General features: G+C 39.9%; 1 protein-coding gene and 1 long non-coding RNA gene across 4 annotated transcripts in view; one reads left to right on the top strand and one right to left on the bottom strand.

The window, feature by feature from the left end:
- Positions 1–15,082, bottom strand: part of RBPJ (recombination signal binding protein for immunoglobulin kappa J region) — a 233,547-nt gene that overhangs the window by 122,166 nt on the left and 96,299 nt on the right. The gene's annotated exons all lie outside the window — the stretch shown is intronic.
- LOC106504605 (uncharacterized) overlaps positions 1–15,082 on the top strand; it is a 73,526-nt gene that overhangs the window by 19,152 nt on the left and 39,292 nt on the right. The window contains exons 3-4 of the long non-coding RNA XR_014812274.1: positions 1,692–1,815; positions 12,220–12,349. This is a non-coding gene — a long non-coding RNA (uncharacterized LOC106504605). The remainder of the gene's footprint in view (positions 1–1,691; positions 1,816–12,219; positions 12,350–15,082) is intronic.

The following is a 15,082-nucleotide window of genomic DNA, read 5'->3' as shown; positions in this document are numbered from 1 at the left end:
CACTGAGCGAGGCCAGAGATTGAACCCTCAACCTCATGACTACCAGTTGGATTTGTTCTGCTGAGCCACCCAGAGGAACTCCCTGAAATGGTTTTTAAATATGGGTCAAAAAGCAAAATAAAAAAGCTTGATTTTTAAAATTTTATTATTTTTAGAATGTTTATACAATGTACACATGGAACAAAATTTTAAATTCACCAGATCTAGCAAATAAAATTTGCCAAATTTTAAATTGCCAGATCTAGCAAATAAGAATAAAAGACACACAGTTACAGTTGAATTTTGGATAAACAACAAAAACTTTTTAGTATAAGTTTGTCCCATGCAGTATTGGGAACATACTTATACCAAAAATTATTTGTTATTTATCTGAAATTCAAATAAGTGGGCATCCTGTATTTTAGCTGGTGATACTAAATGCAGAGAAAAGTAAGACTCCCTCGGGCTGGGTTCTCCCAAGGACCCAGGTGCCCTTTCCAAAGGTAGTATAGTACCAGTTTCCAAAATATCTTTCCAAGGATATTCCATAATCGACTTTCTTTTACATCAATAAAGTCTATCAAGCCTCAGCACAAAATAGAATCTAAAATAAAGGATCTAAGCAATACAACAGACGTCCGTGTATTTAAAAAATTTGGACCCTAAGCGTTACTAAAGGAGTTTAACAGAGGCCATGTGATGCACTGGGGAGGGTCCTTCACTCACACCCCTGGGTGACCTTGGGTATAGTCCTTAACTTCTGGGATCCTTTGTAAAAGGAGGTTAATAGTAATACTTACCTCCTATGTTTGTAGTGAGCAATATACATACAATTTACATGTAAAATGCCTGTCATAACGAGGTAGGTGTCACATTGGCAGAGCCCCTCCCTGTGTGTATGGGCTTTTTGGACATTCATCCGTAACTTTCTCAAGTTCAACCTGAAGGCCCCTGTCTGGAGGAAACACAGGCCAGATAAACTGAGTCTGTCCCAGGAGAACCTACTAAATTTGCCACCAGGTAACTAAGTTGCTTTCTTACAGCCTCTACTTCACCAAATACACCATTCAAGGCCCTGATGGCTTAGTTTATTCTCTCCTACTTTCACCCTACTGAATCTATTTGTCATCCATTGATTTAAAAAGAAATATTTACTAAACACCCACTAGGAGACAGGTTTTAGCAAGTAAGACAAGATCATTGCCCTCAGGGGGCTTGTGTTCAAACACAGAGGCATAGATAATAAAAGGGTAAACAAGTAAGTGAGGCCATTTTAAATAATGAGGAAAAGCTATGCAAGAAATTAGACAGGAGTGAAAAACACTAGGAGAGGGAAGCTGACTTTATTCAGATCAACTGCCCCCTGGATGGCAAATTCCTTTCATTGTACTTAGAAGTACTTTGTGTAATTCTTTGAAAAAAGCTTTCAAACAATACAAGTGGAGAGCGGCAACCTTTACAATTTTAAGTTCACTCTTTAGAGTCTAGAAGTATGTAGATACCGAGGCCTTTCACAAGTATAGACTTGGATATTTCTACCTTTCGTTGGTAGCGTTTACATAGGAAAAGGAAAATGATGAGCATTCAAATTCCGAGTGCCAATTATAAATGGGCAAAGCCTCTTACCAGCTATTCAAGTCTATAATCCTCAACCTGCACCCACCATACCCCCCAAGCACTGGGTGTTAGAAGTTTTTATCTCTATTTTATAGGTGAAGGACGTCAGGCTCCCAAAGTTCAAGGGATTCGCCCTAAGAGCCCCAGGTCAGAAGTGAACAAACCAGCTTTGATGCCATCTTTCTGCCTCCAAGTCAAACACCCTTTTACTTATACCAGGTAACCTATCATTTCATGCCATTCCTACTCCTCCAAAAACTCTGCCTCTTCATTAAGAGCTTTTCATTAAAAAAAAAAAAAAAAATTACTGTGAAGGGAGTTGAGATTTGTTGAGGTTTGGCATAAGTGTTTTAGCACCCTTAAAAAAAAAATCACAATATATAACTTCCCATTTCATTTTGCCTGGTAGGTCACATATTATCAGAGCTAATACTCACAAATAATTATCTATTTCTAAGGAGAGTAATTACTACATTATTTCAAAAGCAGTCTTATCTTTTCTGAGAAGCGGCTTGTTGTTTGGCAGGATAATGCAATTCCTATTTGTGTATTATAAAATTAGTATGTTTATATGAAGAAAATCTTTTTCCTTTGTTTCGTCCAGGGAAATGATGCCTTTTCATGGTGATTAAAAGCAAAACAGCCTAAATACTATATTAGTCCACAACAGTTTCTCAGAATGGTGTATTAAAACTGAAACTGAAACACGGAGGTGGTAAAAACTACTCACATTCAATTATCTATGGTCAAAAAAAAAGAAAGAAAGAAAATTAGGTGCCATTGGTGTCTGCAGATCTACACTATGTGTTAATAATGATATTGAAAATAGCATGAAAATTAGGGTGAATCCTGTAGATAAGGATATTCTTCTAAACAGAAGAGTAGACAAACCAGTAGACCCTTAGAATTAACTGGGATGTAAAATGAGGCGCCCCAGTTAAAATAAGAGATTATATTAAATCTCTTTAATATAAGCGATTAAATTAAACTTTGCTAAGAAGAATCATTTTGAAATATGCGGCTGGTTTCTAGTTTCTTAGTTGACTCTCCTCCTCTGCCCTGTGCCTAAATAGTTTGTCTTTTGAGGTATAAAGTATTTATTTCATAGCCTCATTCCTTTTTTGGAATTCAATTTTTTCTTTTTCTTTCTTCCTTTCTTTCTTCCTCTTTCTTTCTTTCTTTCTTTCTTTCTTTCTTTCTTTCTTTCTTTCTTTCTCTCTCTCTCTCTCTCTCTCTCTCTCTCTCTCTCTCTCTCTCTCTCTCTCTTTCTTCCTTTCTTTCTTTCCTGAGCTAGAGGGAAACATGATGTTTCTACAGGACAGTTTCCATATATTGAGATAATAATGTGACTTTCACTGTCTTACATTTTCTTAGAAGTCTAGGTTTTAGATACCTCCAAAATGGTTAGTTTTAATACTACGTCCATACATTTGACAGATTTACTTCTTTAAAATGCTTTTTAGAATATTACTTTGTATTTCGATATTCCACCAGTCTTCTTGCCTCTAAAATTTGGATTTTTCTAAAAAAAAAAAAATTGGATTTTTCTGACTTAGTGACACCATTTTTGGTGTTGGCCATTGTTGTCCTCTCCCCAACAGCCTCCCACCCTGAATCTCTACTGTTAATAATCACCAGACTAATATGTTAAAGAACAAGCTTGTCAAGCAGACTGCTTTGAACTTGAGTTTTACAGGAATTCATAAGCCAGAATGTTTCCTCAAATTACGGTTATATTGAAAAAATATTAGTTATTAGGCAGTTCCTTTTGGGGGAAGGGATAAATTAGGAGTTTGGAATTAATGTCTACACACTACTGTATATAAAATGCATAACTAACAAGGGACCTACTATAAGCACAGGGAACTCTACTCAAAGTTTCAGAATAACTTCAATGGGAAAAGAATCTGAAAAAAAGAATGAATATATGTAGATGCACATGGAATCACTTTGTGTACACCTGAAACTAGCACAACATCGTAAAGCAACTATACTCAAATAAAATAATTTGAAGAAGAAGAGGAGTTCCCGTCGTGGCGCAGTGGTTAACGAATCCAACTAGGAACCATGAGGTTGCGGGTTCGGTCCCTGCCCTTGCTCAGTGGGTTAACGATCGGGCGTTGCCGTGAGCTGTGGTGTAGGTTGCAGACGCGGCTCGGATCCCACGTTGCTGTGGCTCTGGCGTAGGCCGGTGGCTACAGCTCTGATTCGACCCCTAGCCTGGGAACCTCCATGTGCCTCGGGAGCGGCCCAAGAAATAGCAAAAAGACAAAAAAAAAAAAAGAAGAAGATCCTTTTAATTACCTCTTCTTCCTCTTTGTTCATAGCGAAGGGTTTGGTTTCTCCTGGAAGCACACTGACTTTGCCCATCTCATGTAAATCCCCTGTAGGGTTTGTAAAACTGCAACTCATAAACCCCTCTTGAAAAAATACACTGATAGTCTGTGCTTATGCTAGTTCCAAATATGACAATAGTTTCTGGATTTTTGCCACATTTCTCTCTAGATGGTCATTTGGGAGACTTTGTTTATAATACGTGTTTTGAATGAAATTAAAAAATTCCAAGACCACAGGATGTAAGACTCAATTGTGGGTTAAACTTAATTTTGCATGCTTTCAAAGAGGCCCTCCTTAGATTTCAACAATAGCAAACACTGAATAGAAAATGAGGGAAGGTATATTTTATCCAAGGATTAGGGTTTGAAAGAATACAAGTGAAAACATGGTATTTCCAAGATTAGGGAATGTTCTCCCTTCCTTCCTTCCTTCCTTCCTTTCTTTCTCTCTCTCTCTCTCTCTCGTTCTTTCTTTCTCTTTCTTTTCTTTCTTTCTTTTTCCTTCCTTCCTTCCTTCCTTCTTTCCTTTTTTAATAAATTCTCAGGCTGTTTATTTATTTTTTGGCCGCATACAGAGCTCCCCATTCAGGGATCAGATTTGAGCTATGGTTGCAACCTATGGAGCAGCTGCATCAACACCGGATCCTTAACCTTCTGTGCCAGGCATGGAACCTATGTCCCAGAACTGCAGAGACGCTGCTGATTCCATCCTGCCTGAGCAGGAACTCTGGGAATGTTTTCAAAGTGGCCCACTGCATTCAGTTGGTGGTTCAGGCAAATTAAAACATGTTTTATTCTGATATCAGGAGAAATTCTCTTTAGTGATTGTGCTAATTGTGATTTTTAAAATCACAAACAAAACCCTGAATTTAAGATAGCACTCTTCCCCCAGAAAAGCAGTTAAGTTCACAGGGATAAACAGTATAATGGATTTTTTTTTCCCCCCAATTTAAGGCAGTGTTAAAAATATAAAAGCTCCTCTGGGACTTTTTCCTTCTAATAAATTCTATTTTTTCCCCTCGTACTCTTTGTTTATTTTAGAAGCCAATGTGCTCATTAAGGAACCCTTAGAGATTTTATGACAAAAATGAATTGGTTTTGTTTCATGTATATTAAGGCCTTTTGCATCTGATTAAGACTTCAGGAAGTTTTTAAACGTTACTAATGATAGACTTAATAAACTGGTGTGTCCAACTTTAGTTCTTTGTGCTCTGGTTCTTTTGCCTGTTGTCTCCTTCTACTTCCTTCTACTCGCCTCTGTGTATAACACAGAAAACAGTGCACACAATAGGCAACACATGTAAGTTTAGGCCAGCATCCTCTTTCCACATTCTCAGTCACTACACGGTGGATTCCTCCTCAAGATGTTTCAGTTTACATTTTCTCTGTAAATCTCTCTCTCTCTCTCTCTCTCTCTCTCTCTCTCTCTCTCTCTCTCTCACACACACACACACACACACACACACACACACACGCCAATGATTTCTATGACATAACCTTTCTGGAATTCTATAAACACAGGATATGCAACATGGGTTAACCACTTGTCTAGGAAAGAAAATAAGCAGCCAGTTGCCCACAGAACACTTCTTGCATTTGGGCCTCTACCTATGCCAAGAAAGTTATCCAAGGAAGTGATCGCTTTGAGTCCCTCCCTAAATAATAGCAAGATCTTGAAAGCACTATTGCTATTTTAATGGATGTGGCCTGTTAACAGAAATGCAGAATGAATTATGACCTCTGTAGTAAGCTCTCTCTTGTTTTGTTGAGCTTAATCTTCAGAGAGGGTGGGGTAGGTAGCTGAGTGCAAATATAAAGCTTAGAATAAGTACACAGGAAAATATTCTACTTGGGAGAAAACAGGATATAAGCATTAATGTCACTGGTTAAAATAAAATCATTGGTCATTCATTAAGGTAAGGAATAAGATATTCCTTGTTTATACACGGCAGCTTCCTTAAAACCTTTAGGAAATAGAGTAAAGATCAAAATGAGTAAATAAAGACCTTAAGCTACTAGACTGATACAGAGCTGGACTGGTGTTGCCCTAACACAGGCACGCCAGCCACAACTTGATACTTAGCAGCTACACTCAACAGCAGAGTTTTAGGCCCAGTTCTACTTGCAGCTACCTAGTGCTGAAAAAAAAAAGGTCATTGTTAGAAGTGAGGTAGGTAGGGAGGTGACTAATAGTCTCATGTCTCTGTAAGTATAGTGGGAGATCACCATGCCAATTATTAGCAACTTTTCTATTCTACGGAAGCAATGACATCAGGGAGCTATGCTCCCACTGGTAGATTATAGGAACTGCCATTTCAAGAAGTCAAATTAGTTCCCCTAAACACCACTTAACACAGATTCAAAGGAAGGCTCTTCAGTGCAGGCAGAGGAGCAATTTTAGTCCCTGGCACCCTTATGGACTCATTTGGGCTCATTAATTCAGGTGCTATCATAGCAGTTCTAAATGGGAAGAATCTGTTTTCTCAATTTTTGATATCAAATAAGTATGGCCAGAATGAAGTGATTTCCTGTGGTTACACAATTACACAACATCTCTAATTTCACCCCAGGGGTAACTCTGCAGCATCTCCATCTGCAATGTGAACCCAGCAGAAGGGCTCAGGCTGTGGAGGCATGGAATTCCTTATGAGGCCCCTATCCCTTCAGACATCCTTGAATTATATAATTATTGGACACCCAGGGACCAAGATGGTGAAGAACCATCACCACTGCCCTTCCTTTGAGACCCAAATCAACGCTGTCATCAACTCCTTGATGCAGCGTAACCAACAAGGATGGAAGGGACCTCCAGCAAACTTACTTTTTTCACAGAACTGATTCTGAGAATTGGGTGTAGTAGGCGAAGTGGGCCTTTGGAATCCCTACACTCCTTTTCCTCTTCTACCTTTTTTAAAAAATTTTTTTTAGGCCTGCCCTTGTGGCATATGGAAATTCCCAGGCTAGGGTCAAATCAGAGCTGCAGCTGCTGGCCTATACCACAGCCATAGCAATGCTGGATCCATAACCCACTGAGCAAAGGCAGGGATCGAACCTACATCCTTATGAATACTAGTTGGGCTCTTAACCCACTGAGCCACAATGGGAACTTCACCTATTCTACTACTATCAGCATTTTCCTCTCACCAGTGTTCTAGTTCTGCACTCGTATCAGTGCCAACTCTCTTCTTTCTAAAAAGACAGCTAATCAGATAAAGCAATTCATTTTGTGACTGGGAGAGAAGGACTCCTTTTCCCTATACAGGCCACACACACACACTCATACCCTTTCTTCCTGCATAGAAGCCACACTTGTTATCTCACCCAACAAAGTTATTCTGATGAGGAAAAGTAACCCTAATGGAAGAGGAGGAAAATGATCTTGTCACTTTCCTATTTAAATATTTGCAATTGTTTATAGCAGTACATCCACAAGCCCAAAGCTACTCGGTCCAAAGGAAATGTCTAGAAGCGATCTTTGTTAGGAAGAGCAAAGTCTGGTGAATAGGACAACAGTCAACTAGATGCTCAGTGGTTCATCCTCGACGCCTCTCTTTCACCGTCAACCCTCTCCAGTCCATTGGCAAGTCCTATTGGGTCTATTCTCAAACTCTGCCCCACATCTAATCATTTTTACCATCGTCCATTACATCCTAGTCCAGGGCCCCATCACCTCTCTAGGCACCTGAATTACCTTCCCATCTTCCCCCTACTTCTACTCCACCCCTAATCCCTACAATCCATTCTCTTCGAGATATCCAGAGTGAGCTCTTAAAGTGTAAATCAGATTGTGTTACTTTTAAATTTAAAACTTCCCATATAGAAGTCTGTCATTTTTGTTATTCCTCAAGCATTTTGTCATAATTGGCACTTGAAAATCCTTTACCAACAAAGTTAGGTGCTATCTTACCAGAAATAAGGAAGATGGGAGCTGAGTGCACCACCTTTTGGAGGCAGGAGAAAGGGTAGGTGGCGATGGTGATCAAAGGGAGGAAAGGGGGCAGAGTCCTGGGAGGATGCTGAGAGCTGACTTGGGCCTGAGGAGGCATCTGGGCTTAGCAGCAGAGGATCCCGAGCTGGCCTGTCAGGTTCTGCAGGGTGTGGCTTCTGTTCCCCATCTCCAGCACCCCCCCCCCCATCCCTTTCTCTGCTTAGGAGGACTTTCACTAGCACCCTTTTCTTCCTGGTAAATATTTATTCAGTTCATACAATTCCCCAGTAGATTTACTCCACCACAATTTAATTTCTTAATTTCCCCCTTTGCTCTGAAGTCTATGCAACAGTTAAGCCTACTCTTTTAGTTTAAATGACAATTTATCATAACATCTTCCAGTATTGTTCCAACATTTGAAGTTTTCTATATGCCATGAAAATTAATACTTATAATTCTATTTGATGTAAAAAAAAAAAAAGATTATGCTAGACAATGTCCTTTTGAATTGGAAAGGCAATGCATCTAATGCGTTAAGGCTAATGCAGATATTAACCAATGAACCAGAAGAGCAACTCAATATTCTAGTTGTTCTGACAAGTAGCTTCTGTGCTCTGATTGCCTTCTTTTCTGGACCCTGGGTCATGGCACAAAGAGTCACACTCATTTCTCTCTCCTTTTTTTTTTGCTTTTTAGGGCCGCACTGGTGGCACATGGAGGTTCCCAGGCTAGGGGTCAAATCAGAGCTACAGCTACTGCCGGCCTACAACACAGCCACAGCGACGTCAGATTCAGTCCTCATCTACGACCTACACCACAGCTCAGGGCAACTCTGGATCCTTAACCCACTGATGGAGGCCAGGGATCGAACCTGTGTCCTCATGGTTCCTAGTTGGATTTGTTTCCACTGCGCCACACAGGAGCTCCATTTCTCTCTACTTTTTCCATGTACATTCATTTTTTTCTTTTTGCAACATTCCTCAACCAAGAATTATGGAAATATAGGTAAGAGAAAGCAAAACCCGATAAGTGAATATCCATTTACTTACAGCACATAAACAGTGTTCAAAGAGAACGCCTTTTCTGTTGTTTAATGAAGGATTATTTACTTTATTATCTCCTTTTTGAAGGAAGACCAGCCAGTTTAAAACAGAAACTAGCTATTTTTTTTTAATTTTTGTATTTCATTCACAATTCTATTAATTGGGCTATTAATTTTTGTGTATTTCATTCACAAATCTATTCTGGGAGAAGGGTTCCCATTAATAAGTGGAAACCTTTGTAAGGACTCTAATATCTGCATAAAAGTGCACAAAGTCATTTACTTTGGGGGCGACTATTTAGGGAGTATTTTTCAGCTAACTGGAGAGATCCTGACAGAACCAGATCACTTGGAAGAAGGCACATTATTACTATAGCTAAACTTGAGTTCTTTTACGGCAGGACCAGACAGCTGCTTGCACCTGCCTTAACTTTTTTCAGGCTAAAGTTATCTATTCCAGGATCCCATGTCATGTGGTATAAAGCTTTGGTTTCAATCAGTCACTAGCACAGGAGCCTGGATATACATGAAATTCCTTTTGAGGGAAAAAAAAAACTGGCCAAGGGTCTTGGCAGCATTGCTTCTCACACCCAGGCCAAAGTGGGCTGGCTCTCCAAGGGGACAGGAATGCAAACCGGTGTCTCATCCTTAAAGTCACAGAATCAGAGGAGTTTGGCCCCAAAAGGGACTTTAGAGTTCCTGTAGTCTGACTTACTTACTTCACATCTTTCTATAACGTTATACCAGCATTCTTTGCTCACAGAGAGCAAATAGCTGAAGCCCCTAATTTAATTGACAGTAGAGAATATCGGTATGGTAGTGGATGTCAAGACAAAGAAATGAGATCTGGCAGCCCATTCCAGTACTTTCACTCATGATTCCTGATACTTAAGACACTCCAGCAGGCAGATTAACCATGTGTTATGTGTATCTCCAAGTTCCACGCCTGAATTTAATAAAGGAATTAGAGGGCAATGTGTCTGGGCCATGTTTTCCTTACCCTCTTACTCAAATATATTCACCAAGTGAAAGGTGAAGTATGTCCTTTGTATGTACAGACAGGATTGAAATGAAAATCTCTTCCACCCAAATACAGTTGACAATATTGACCGCAATGTCAGGTGACATTCTCGATGCAGAGAGTCATGTGATAAATTCCTTCTTGAATCTAATTTCAGGCAATGGTAACTTGTATGCTGGAGCCTGACAGAAAGTCAAACCCCTATAGCCTCTCGTGTTTCTCTTTTCACCTTGCTGCCAGAAAAATATGAACCAAATTTACTGCCCAGTGTTGTAATCTGATCAACTCCTGTGCCTAGAAGTATTTACTCCTCCTGTTTTCTCCCTAAATATTTTATTTGTAAATTGCCTCAAGTAATTTTAGAAGTATGTAAATTGATACTAGATACTGACATTAATAAAATGGGTGAGAAAATTAGTAGGCAGTAGGAATAGTGAAACTGCCAATGACTTGTCTGTGCAAAGGCTGTTGTGCCAATTTTCTCATTTGAAGGGGAATGAAGAGATCTTGTTTTTTGTGTCAGAAAACCTGGTTTTAATTCCCAGCTATTCAACTCACTTGCTGAATAACTCTATGAAAGTCAGCTCGCCTCCATTTCCTCATTTCTAAATGGGGATATTAAATATGCTGTCAACCCACAGGGTTGTGGCAACCAAATGAGAAAATGTTGAGGAGATGCTTTTTAAACAGTGGGTCACTCTAGAAATGTTCACTGTTTAACTTCCATACTTTGTCCACTTTAACTCATTCTACTTGAAGCAGCACAGAATGTATGTGGAGGTTTTAAAGTTCACAAATTCATAAATAAATTCACAAATTTGTTGATATTCCTCCTTTTAAGAAACCGAGCCTCGATACAACCACTACAGAGATCAGTATGGAGATTCCCTTAAAAACCAAAAGTAGAGCTACAGTATGATCCAGCAATTCCACTCCTGGACATATATCTGGAGAAAACCATAATTTGAAAAGTTACATACACCCCAGTGTTCACTGCAGCACTAGTTTCAATAGCTAATACATGGAAACAACCTAAATGTCCATCAATAGAGAAATGGATAAAGAAGATGTGGTACATATATAAAATGGAATATTACTCATCCATATAAAAGAATAAGATAATGCCATGTGCAGCAGCACGGATACAACTAGAGATTATCACACTAAATGAAGTAAGCCATAGAAAGACAAATATTATGTGATATCACTTATATGTGGAATCTAAAAAAAGATACAAATGAACTTATTTACAAAACAGAAACAGACTCACAGACATGGAAAACAAACTTACGATTACTAAAGCAGAAAGGTAAGGAGGAGGGATAAATTAGGAGTGTGGGGTAAAATATATACACAATTTTTATTAATTGAACTATCTATAATGTCTATTACTGTGCTATAATTTATCTTTTAATTTTTTTAAACTATAGTTGATGTACATGCATAAATTTCAGGTGTTCAGTATAGTGATTTACAATTTTTTTTTTCTTTTCCCACTGTACAGCAAGGGGGTCAGGTTATCCTTACATGTATACATTACAATTACAGTTAATTTTTTTTTTTTAATGTACGTGCATCACCAGTTTTTGTTTGTTTGTTTGTTTTGGTCTTTTTTCTTTTTTTTTTTTTGGTCTTTTCTAGGGCCGCACCCATGGCATATGGACATTCCCAGGCTAGGGGTCTAATCAGAGCTGTAGCCACCAGCCTACGCCAGAGCCACAGCAATGCGGGAGCTGAGCCAAGTCTGTGACCTACACCACAGCTCATGGCAACACCGGATCCTTAACCCACTGAGTGAGGCCAGGGATCGAACCCACAACCTCATGGTTCCTAGTTGGATTTGTTAACCACTGAGCCACAATGGGAACTCCAGTGATTTACAATTTTTAATGGTTGTATTACATTTGTAGTTGCTATGAAATATTGCCTATATTTTCTATGCTGTACAGTATATTCTGTGGCTTATTTTAAACATGGTAGTTTGTACATCTTAATTCTCTACTTCTATATTAATCCTCTTGAAGTTCATTTGTTTTGTCATAGAAAATATGGCTACTATACTTCAAATGATGTCAGTGTGAAAATTACAGAAGAAAAATCTGCTCGGCCTTAAAAAAAAAAAGGAAGAAAAAGAAATTGAGCCTTATTTCTTTCCCTTAAGAGTGTGGGCTGTATTTAGAAACTTGTTTCTAGCAGATAGAATGTGACAGACGTGACAGAGTGTGACTTGTGAGATCGGGTCATTAAAAGCATTGTGGCTTCCTCCTTGCTCTCACTCATAGATTACTCATTGCAGGTGAAGCCAACTGCCATGTCCTGAGGACACTCAAGCAGCCCTCAAAGGAGGCCCATGTGATGAGCAACTGAAGCCTTTTGCCAACAGCCATGTAGTTGTGCCATCTTGGAAACAGATCCTTTGGCCCCAGGCAAGTTTTCAGAATACTGTCCCCCCAAACAACTTCTTAACCACAAACTCCTGAGAGATTCCAAGTCAGGACCACACAGCTAAGCCACTCCTGAGTTCCCCGTTACATAGCAATAGATAACTAATAAAATGTCCACCGTTACCTATCCATCTTCTTGGAGAAAACTGCTGAGGACAAGGAGTAGACCTTGCTCTTCCCAGATGTTGTTATAAAAGGAAATTCTATTGCCCCAATGTCTTAGCATCACGATATTAGAAGTAACCTCAGAGCCTTGTAGTGCAATTCTTTCAATTTGCAGAGGGAAAACTATGAAGCAAATGTGATGTCTGAGGACATTTAAATGAGTAGCAAAATTAGGGCTAGACCCTTCTCTAGTCTTCTGCTTTATGTCATCTTTTCTTTATTTTGTTCTTTTTTTTTTTTTTTTTTTTTCTCCCAAAGGGCTGCTCCGGCAGAATAGGGAGGTTCCCAGGCTAAGGGTCAAATCAGAGCTGTAGCTGCTGACCTACACCACAGCCACAGCAATGACAGGTCCAAGCCGTGTCTGTGACCTACACCACAGCTCAGGGCAATGCTGGATCCTTAACTCACTGAGTGGGGCCAGAGATCAAACCTGCATCCTCACAGATGCTAGTCAGGTTCGTTAACCACTGAGCCATGACGGGAACTCCCCTTTTCTGTTCTTAATGATCTAAAAAGCTGCTTTATTTTTGAGCAGAGATCTAAGAACAATGGAATGGTTCAAAACTGGTAATTACCTTTTCCCTGTCTTTTTTCACCTGAAAACATGCCAACTGGTAGTTTTGGGTTTACAACTTCATTTTACAAAAGAAAAAGTGTCCCTCAGATAGAAATGGCACACGCTGAATAAATGTCCCTGTGAACCCCTGCTGTTTGTAAGATACTATACCAAATCAAAGAAGATTAAGCGCAAATTCAGGCCCTCAAGGTCCTCATAATTCGGTAGGAACAGGATTCTCTCAGCACAATCAGAACAATGAATTATGGGATATTGGAGGACAGAATGATCACATGTGAGATAGGAAAATGTACTTAGACCAGAGCCCACAGTGCATGTTCGATAATCACATTCCCAGAGTGATGTCTAAGGTCAGTCTTAGAAATTAATATGATGGGCTGAAAAAATACTTTAAAGATTTTTAGAATAAGCTTTTTTGGGGGGCTGCACCGGCAGCATGTGGAAGTTCCTGGGCCAGGGATTGACCCCATGCCACAGAAGTGACCCAAGTGACAGCAGTGACAATGCCAGATCATTAACCAGTAGGCCAGCAGGAAACACCTAGACTAAACTCTTAAATGGACTCTTACTGGGTCATTTTATTTGTATATTCAACAAACTACCTTTGAGCATCAGGGCTGGCTCTGTGCTAGGCTCTGGGCATACACATATACACATAGCCTTTTATATTCAGACAAGGATGACTCTAGTAAGAGAGGATTGAGGAGGTAGCAAATTGAATCTGCTGCAGATTCACTCCCTGGTCCCAGAAGCTCCATATGCTGCGAGCATGGCCATAAAATTAAAAAGAAAAAAAAAGTGGTAGCAATCTGGTTGGAAGATGGTGCTGGGGATTTTTTTGGAATTTGCATTTGGTGAAATGCTATTTTTACATAGGGGTTTAGTGAGGGATTCAGAGTTTTTGGCATTCATGGCCCTTGGAGCCACTTCTATATATAATATATTATATATATATACTATAAATAACAATGCTTGTCTTTGGCACCAAATCATATCCCTCTCCCTTCTCTCACATTCTCTCTTTGCAAACTGTAGAAACAACCAGGCTGTAATCTTTATTTGCTAAAATTCCAAGGCAGAGAGATCTTGGAGCAGACGCTCTGAAATGTCGGTGGGGATTTTACTACATCTACGGACATAGATATAGTGGTTCCTATACTGGGGATGGGTGGAATGACGTGTGGTAGAGATAATAGATGTGTATTTTGTAAACTGCTAAGTTTGGGGGTAATTTCTTATGCAGCAATGGATAACTGAACGAAGGGAGCAGATGCTGTTCATTCCAGACCACCAGGGCCTGGGCACAACCATGGCAGTGGTGGAGGTATACGGGTTTAGAACTGTGGCCTGGGGACTACAGATGCTATGCAGAAATGCTTCATGGGAATCTGGTCACTGAGATACATGTTTGAAGGAATATTAAATATTAAAGCTTCACTTGCTCTGGGATGAAGCCCACACAGTAGGCTTTCCCATCCCATCAAAAGAGAAAAACATGAGGAGTTCTTGCCATGATGCAGTGGGTTGAGAATCCAGCTGCAGGAGTTCCCATTGTGGCACAGCAGAAATGAATCTGACTAGTAACCATGAGGATGCGGGTTACATCCCTGGCCTTGCTAGGATCCGGCATTGCCATAAACTGTGGTGTAGGTCACACATGTAGCTTAGATCCCATGTTGGCTGTGGCTGTGGCTGTGGCCGGTGGCTACAGCTCTGATTGAACCCCTCACCTGGGAACTTCCACATGCCCAGGGTTTGACCCTAAAAAAAAAAAAAAAAGAATCCAACTGAAGTGGCTGGGGTCACTGTGGAGGTGCCAATTCAATCCCCGACCCAACACAGTGGGTTAAAGGATCCAGCATTGCTGCACTTGCAGCGTAGGTCACAGCTGTGGCTCAGATTCAGTCCCTGGCCTGGGAACTTCCATATGCCATGGGTATGTCCATAAAATTAAAAATAAGAGAAAATGGGTT

This window comes from Sus scrofa, chromosome 8 (genome assembly GCF_054392235.1).
Source record: "Sus scrofa isolate SSC_HxYL_T2T_F1_AM1 chromosome 8, Sscrofa_HxYL_maternal_Yorkshire_Landrace_v2.0, whole genome shotgun sequence".
NCBI lineage: Eukaryota > Metazoa > Chordata > Mammalia > Artiodactyla > Suidae > Sus > Sus scrofa.
This window is presented reverse-complemented; position numbering and strand designations above follow the sequence as displayed.